Source organism: Equus quagga, chromosome 12 (assembly GCF_021613505.1).
Source record: "Equus quagga isolate Etosha38 chromosome 12, UCLA_HA_Equagga_1.0, whole genome shotgun sequence".
Classification (NCBI taxonomy): Eukaryota; Metazoa; Chordata; class Mammalia; order Perissodactyla; family Equidae; genus Equus; species Equus quagga.
In genome coordinates, this window is record NC_060278.1 from 53368281 (window position 1) to 53376715 (window position 8435).

At 37.7% G+C, this 8435-nt stretch overlaps 1 protein-coding gene across 1 annotated transcript in view; it reads left to right on the forward strand.

The window, feature by feature from the left end:
* The first annotated feature begins 3929 nt into the window (after positions 1-3929).
* RGS13 (regulator of G protein signaling 13) overlaps positions 3930-8435 on the forward strand; it is a 25890-nt gene continuing 21384 nt past the window's right edge. Inside the window, exons 1-3 of the mRNA XM_046679733.1 lie at positions 3930-4092; positions 5399-5469; positions 5955-6026. The gene's annotated coding sequence lies outside the window, so the exon portion shown is untranslated. The remainder of the gene's footprint in view (positions 4093-5398; positions 5470-5954; positions 6027-8435) is intronic.

Here is an 8435-nt window from a genome sequence, read left to right on the forward strand (position 1 = left end):
TTGTTTCTAGTGGGCCACGAGCCAGAGAGGACAGGACGAGGCGATGAGTCAAGTCTCCAGGTTATAGAACGTTAGGCCACACTCTAAGATAGGAACGTCGAGTCTCTTAAGACAGACGGAGATGCTCTGCAAAGATGCAACACAGGAAGGAAATGCAGGCAGAAAGGACCAGTGGAAAGGCTAAGGGGGTCAGATTCAGAGCTCAAGGAAAGCAGGAGCTGGCTCCAGTCACCCTGACACAGAGCGTGCAGGTGGAACTGGGAAGTCCACAAGGAAACCCAGATGGATGTCCCAGGATCTGGTGAAGGGAATCCAGCCGTCGCAATGTGCAGATGATGCATATCTGTTCACTTCACGAGAAGGGCCATATCTCTTGCTTGGTGATCTAATGAAGATTTTGGTGAAGAAACTAGTATTTTGGGTGGTTTCTGAGAGCACGGTACTATCCACAAATGACACAGAACTCAAACGTTTCTTAACTTTTCAGTAAAAACTCTATATCTGTAAATAAAGACAAATAAAATTTTTTTAAATTCCTTGATGAAGGAATGTAGAGCTAAAATAATTGTTTTTTAAAGAAACTCTTCTGTTGGGGCTGGCCCCGTGGCCGAGTGGTTAAGTTCGCGCACTCCGCTGCAGGCAGCCCAGTGTTTCGTTAGTTCGAATCCTGGGCGCGGACATGGCACTGCTCATCAGACCACGCTGAGGCAGCATCCCACATGCCACAACTAGAAGAACCCACAACGAAGAATACACAACTATGTACCGGGGGGGCTTTGGGGAGAAAAAGGAAAAAATAAAATCTTTAAAAAAAAAAAAAAAAAAAAAGAAACTCTTCTGTTAAAGACTAAGGAGGCAATATCTGACATATTCACATCAAATATTGTCTTTGATAGATTGTTCTATCATCTCTTTCTTTTCATTTTGTCTTTTTAGATTACTAAGCAGGAATAACATTTTTCCACGGTACTCAAGTGTTAAGCACCATCATGAAAGTTTTCATAATTTATCTAACCACTTAATTTTCACTTGAGTTAAAAGAAACAGAAGCATATTCTAAATAAATTTACTGAAGTATCAGACGTACATAGCTAGAAATAGCTGTTGAATATGATTATAAAATCTGGTTTGAAAAGAAACATTTCTGCCGGCAGATAGAAAATAAAACTATAAAGTTTGTGCTTCCATCTAAATAGAAAACTCTCTGGGGCCAGCCCATGGCACAGCAGTTAAGTGCGCTCGTCCCGCTTCAGTGGCCTGGGGTTCACTGGTTCGGATCCTGGGTGTGGACATGGCACTGCTCATCAAGCCATGCTGTGGCAGGCATCCCACACATAAAGTAGAGGAAGATGGGCACAGATGTTAGCTCAGGGCCAGTCTTCCTCAGCAAAAAGAGGAGGACTGGCAGCAGATGTTAGCTCAGGGCACACCTTCCTCAAAAAAAAAGAAAACTCTCCGTCATAGAACACGTAGTAACCATTCCACAGGGTCATAAAGTGGGTTAACATACTTGTGAACATCTCAGAGACTCTCTTCTCTACGGGAATGAAATCACTGGCACAAAATCTGCCTCCATTTCTCTGAAGAACTTTCCAGTGCCTACGAGTGAATTCACCAGTGATTTATTTTTCTTCTTGAATATATTAAAAATTGTTACCCTAGGAAAAAATGCCAATAGCTATATACTATAAATAGGATTCACTGTAAATAGGAGGCTTATTTCTTAAACCACCACCACTAAAAATAATCAATTTCTAATATTTCATTTTTCTGTTTGAGTGAAGAAGTTCATTTTGGGTTTTAAACATACAAAGATATTAAATATTCATTAATTGTGCACATTTGAACTTGCGTTACTTTGGACTTTGGTTGAAGCAGAAATAGAGTGAAAATGCTCAAGAGTAAGCAGATCACAGTTAATCAAAGACACAGTCTTTCAAAGAAAAGGACATTCCCAAGATACACCAACAGAAAGAGCAACGATGATGTTACCTGCCCTCGCCTGGCTTCTCTGAATGAGTAGGATCCACCTATGTCCCAAGGATTACATTGCAATGACCAGGGATTCATTGTTCTTGGCCTATCCTTTTCCAGGGAAATAAAAAATGCTTAGATAGCTGCCATAAGCATCTACACCTTGTAGGGGAGGAAGACATTTCCTCTTCCCACTGTGGGTTCGTCTGGCCGGAGAACGAATTAAATTCACATGAGACAGAATAGCAGAAGAAAATTAAACAAAGCTTTATAACATGTATACATGGCAGAGGCTCAGGCAAGCTGAGCAACTCGCCAAAATGGCTGAAGCCCCCACCTTAAACATCATCTTGAGCTAACGACAAAGGAGGATGTTGGGGGTGGAGGGGGAGTCGATCATGGGAGATTACCACACAAGTACAGTAAACAAATACACATTTAAGTCCTTGCCTTTGGCATTGATTAAGAGTTTCTAGAGATAAGGTCATCCCCCCTTCTTCCTGGTACAGAGAGGGAGACACCTTTACAGATGGAGATTTCCCTTACAATGTAAATGTCTCTTAACAAAGGGTAAGTAAACTCTGCTTCTCAGAGTTCCTTTCCTGTCTGCAGTTTATTAAAAGTAACCAGGCACAAATAATCCATGCCAAAGAGACATATCTTGGGGTGGCCAGTGCCAGTCCCCCACAACCTTATTCTGGATTCTTCCAGGACCGCCTTTTATCTACCCATTCTGTACTCTAAATGCTGTGGCTTTTTTTGTTTCTCAAGCCCTGTTGACACCCAGTTTTCACTCCACAGGAAGATGCTCATGTTTTATTCTATTAAGCAGTCTTTGAAATTGGCACTCCTACATGGTATTACTTTCAGAATCTTCCTGCCTGCTCCTTGTACCCAAACTATGAGAAAGAGGAATCATTCCTGAATCCCAGGCATGATGCCTGGAAAGACTCCCAGATGTCCTGAGGTAGGGAAGGAATTGAACAACTAGAGACCACTGAAAATGAATGCATTCAGCAAACACCTGGGTCCTTCCCAGCTAATCCAAACCTCGCCCTTGACTTCCTGCATCATCGCTGCATCTACGCAGCCTCCGACTTTCTGAAGTTTCTCTGCCTTTTCTAGTCCCAAACTTATCCCTTAGGCTTGAGAGATACAATTTCTCTGGGTTTGAACCTCAAAATAATGAATTACAAATAAAGATAATCTTCTACCTCATTGAGCTCCCAAATACTTTAAGAAACACTCCATCAACCATAGTCTGATCTTCTTTCCTGCTGTTTTATTCCAGCATTCCTCAACTCCCACCACTCTGTTTCACACACACACACATACAAACACATGCACATACAAACACATGCACACACAATTATATTAGACATAGGACAAGGGCATTAACAATCTCACCATATTCTGCATTCATTAGTCCTCACCAGGAGCACTGTGTTTAGTTCAGATTTTAACAGGTATTTTGACAAGCTGGAGAATGACGGCAAGTCTAGAAGCTGCCCTATAAGGACCAGTTGAAGGAACTAGAAAGGTTTAACTAGAAAAGAGGTCTCTTCAGATCCTTCAATTGTTACAAGTCCTTAGTAATTTGACTATTCCAAACAGATTGATTTTAATAATTCTCAATAATTTGATAGCAAGTGTTTGCAGGAGTAGCCTTCTTATTGGTATTCACTTCTCTGTTTTGTTAAAAAGGGGGGTTTTACATTAAATTATACATTTTCTGAAACTAGGAAAATGAATTATTTGGGGGGAAAAAAGCTTTGACTATTACATTGAATATTTCATGGAGCTACCGCTTCCAATCAAATGATCACTTCAGATGGGCTGATAATGTTAGATACTCTTTATCAACAATGCACTGGAGTCCCACAGAGCTACTTTCCATATTCAACAAAAATCTTTCTTTGCATAGATACGTGTGTAAAAACAGAACATTCGTCCAGAGGCCAGAGTGCCATCGAAGGTAACTAGAGAGACAGTAAAGTCTTTTATGCCAGGAAAAATAAAATGCTGGGTGTCTCACAGAATTTCAGAACCTGATTTCAAAAGGATCATATGAAGAGGAAATAAAATTTAGTATGGTGGACCGCTCTACAGGATATATTTGTAAGTATGAAATTCTATAAAATCGTTGCTGAATTACAATCAGGTTGGCTGGGTATAAAGGACTGGTAGATATTTACTTCAACAGCAGGATGCTAGAAGTGCTAGCAAGTTTCTTCTAAAGAAAACAAACTGGTAAACACATATATTTGCCTGGCCTAGGCTTTCTATACTTTAAAAAAACTTGCAGTCACGCATGTATAAATGAAACTTCTAAATTGGGCCGTAAAGGAAATATTACAGTTTTAGAGTACAGCACGATTTTTTAATTTCTGGGGTTTTTGTGTGTACATGTGTGTATGTGTTTAGATAAAGATATATTATAAAATCAGATATTTCAGAATTGTTTCAAAAATCGTGCATTGCCAAATGATTAGTTCCATCATTTAATTAGCTGTACTGATTGCAGGTGTGGATTGTTGTAAGGTTTATATGAAACACCTAATCTTGATTTTGCAGAACTTCTTCGTCCCTGAGAGTTATGCCTAAGCCTGCTACACACAAATTACTGCCTTTTCAAAAGGCAAGAATTTTACGTGCTATGGCAAACAAAACCTTACTCAATGTAAATTGCTCTCGGTTTTTCTCAATTTTATGTGACATGCTACATCATGAAATAAAGAAACATTTAAATGCAGATATTAAATATGAACAGAAAGAATTTATCAATTGCCTATCAGGATGATAAAAACACTTAAATATGTGAAAAGGCTTAATTTAAGAAATTTGATTTATTTTCACACGGCTGTGAGAAAGATTTCATTTAAATGCTAGAGGAAACTTCTATCTATTTCTGACATAATACACATCCAACTCAATTCATTACCAATGCGTTTATAACTCCTCTAAGAAATAGATTCTGCAGATGAAATGCATGCTTTTTAAAATAATCCGGAAAAATATTGGAGGCAAAATCATTACAGAGACCTAAACTTCTTCTAAATCCTCTATACTTAGACTGTAAAAGTGTGCACCCGTTTTACCAAGAGGATATTGAAAAAGTAAAAACATAGGCAAATTAATGCATAATGTTCGTGTAAGAAAAACATAAAATATTTAAAGAAAAGCAATGGAAAATACAAATTAAGAGCACAGGAATTTTTTATAATATCAACTCATGAAATTAATAAAATTCTAGATAAGCAATTAATAAATCAAAAATAAGAATAACCATAATCCAGAGCTTACAAAGTGGAGAAATTATTTCCTTAAAATGTAGGAGAGGGTATTTATAGAAATCCTTGACAAATACGCATTCTCCAGGAAGCACACAATAACCTTTCTGTTTTTGTTATTATTTTATTTTTAGGTCAATGGAATTTTTCCACATATCATACGACCAGCAAGAGAAAAAAATAATTATTGTTGATTTGAATTTTGGTGAGTTTCTCCAATTTAAATGAATTCCACATCATATCAGTTTAGCCCATTCTTTCACAGGGAACTCTCTTTTTGACAAAACTGAATTGTAGTGCTACAGAATATTTGAGGCTCATTTTTATTTTTACCAGTAAATGACCACATGTGCTCTAATTATAAGGGTACAATTTAAATGAAGACACTCTTAATTGGATTTAACTATAAACAAAATAAATTTGAGATTATCAATAGGATATTTTAAACAAATTCTAATCCTGAAGAACTATACTTGAAAAAAAATTAGAATTTACTCCTTTTGGAATTATCAAAAATATTTCTTAAAAGTTCTCAGTTGTAAATGTGAAAGTTTCACTCTGCCACTCTATGTTTTGGTAGTATTAAACGGTAGATGCAAATGTATTACTCACTGATAAACATTGTTGAATGCAGGATGGCAGATATTACTTTTCAAACCACTAGTTATTTTGGAAATTCTTTGTCCTCAGATTGTGGATTCTACTTTCTTCATTTGGTCAGATGAAATTCCAAAGGCCGCCTTTTCTCTTCTCAATTTAGAGGTATGAGAATTTTAATTTCTATTCCTTCTCCTGCTTTCCGTCTTCAAAAGTAGTTTGAAATATTTTGTTGTTTTGTGTCTCCTCGTTTAATCTCCTTTTCCCTTCACGTTTAAGCCCTATATATTCTTTTACTATAATTTTAGCAGTGTTTTTTTGGAAGAGGTCATAAACTCAGAAGGTCAATTTTCTGTTACCAGAAGCTGGGTTAAATATGTGTGAATTTCTCTCTCTACGTGAAAGGCATGATGACGACGCGGGGAGTGTGCTGTGATATTCCAGCAAAGTAGGGGTGCATGACACTGAATCCAGTAGTAATCAAAAGAGGGCAGTGCAGGCAAGTGAGGGGGCATTCAGTGACAGAAATCTCCAAAGATGGACAGCAGGGATCCACTACAGGGACAGCTCCCAACAAGTTCCATTTCTTAATGACTAGAAAACCAGAGAACTTCATAGAACAAGACTGTTTCCTGATCTCTTTAGGCATAACATATCTTGTACATCATTCTGTCACTAAATGCTTTCTTTAATTGTTGACGCTTTTATGGCATTATCTTCCATCAGTATTCCATCATTTAATAAGTCTGTGCATGTTTGACTTTGAATACTAAACAACATATAAACGACCTCTTATCTGTGATTCTCAAATAGCATTTGAACATAACACTTCAGAGAATTTACAGACTAGTAGGAGTAGATAAGTCAGAAATCTAAACATTATTTTCATATATTATATTTTTTGTATATTATATATATATTATATATATAATAGATATATATATACACATATGCCTGAGCTCTTCTGGCCAAATAAGTCATCCCTGGTGGCCCCATTCCATCAAATGACACACATGCCCAAACGTGTCTGCTGTTATTTATATTAGACCCAGCTAATTCCAAAGCTGGAACCCTAGCTACGAATATAAGGTGTGAACAATAGAAATATAGGAATACCAGAACAAACAAAAATGAAGAGAAGGAAGATTTGCAAGAAGTATGCCGACAGGTTGAAGAATGAATAAAATTAATTGGGAAAACTTAAGAGATCTGAGTTGAAATTGAAAAAGAGGAAGGAATGTACTCTGACAGAATGTGTGTTTCCTGTCCATACAAAAGAGCTTAGGAAATACTTTCCGAGTGACAAGCGCAGGAAGCTGAAGGAAGACAGATTAACTGGAACAGAAAGTTTTTGCATGGGTGTATTTTTCTAATATTTACAGTTTCATTTTAGAGAAGAGGAAATTGAGAATCTCAGAGTTTAATCAATATGCCTAAGGTCACACAGCTAATAAGAGCCTGAACTCAAGCACATGTCTGTCTGGCTTCAGAGCCCAGAATGATTTTAATGTACTCTGTTACCTCTCAGGAGCTGTGGGAACCCCCTAAACTTTGGTGCATCTGGAAATTACTTTACCTTTGCTGTGCTTCTGACCTCCGTGGGTGTTGCACACTAATACTGATCTGCCTTTGCCAAACAATTCCATTACAGTTATAAACACAAATAAAATAACTTGTAAATAGACATGAATTTTAATTACAAAAATCGCCAATGTATGTCCATGGCTCCAGTAGATCAAGAGAGGAGACAATGAGCTGGAAAGACTATTGTGGAAAGTAGAGGTAGGGGAGAAGTCAAGGCCCAGTAGAAGACAGAGATGATGAGTTATACTGAGAGAGAAGACACAAGAAGGAAGGAAGTCCCTTACCCTCCTCTACTTACAAGATAAGCAGAGAGCCGTTGGGTAATCTGCATCTTAGAGGTGATGACAGAAATGAGGATGCTTGAAATTGGAGCTCCATTACTACAGTTCTGGTCCAATTACATACGAGATCAGTATATAATGTGACAATTTTCTTAACCTGAATTATTTCAGTATTAATCATCAGTCAGATTTATCTTTCTAGAAAAAGACTTATTTTCATCACACTGCTATTTAAAGACCTCAATGAATTACTACTACCGAAAGAATAGAGCCTAACATTTAAGGTCATCCAGAATCTAACTGGACGCACGAACATATCCTTACAACAAATTTTCCCTCTTACTTAAACTAATTTCCATCTATAATTGTAATTAAAAGAGTCCAAATTGTGTTCCTTCCTGTAGATATGTTTAACTACTGTGTCCGTGGTCCTCCTCACAGTAGAGACCCATACAGACAATAAAGTCCATCAGACCACAGCGTCCAGAAGTTCTTATCCCCAAACCTGCAAATATACTTAGACCTGCCCCCATCCTTCCGCACTCTTCCAGTCACAAGGAAAGGGTACCTTCTTCCTGTACTTCCACCTCCCCAACGTCCTAGCCCCCACCTTCTGAATTCCAACACCTCCTTATTTCTCAGGAACCCAAAATTCTATTGATCTTCCCTCTTTCTCCTACGTCTTCAACCTCTGTCCATGGCCACCATT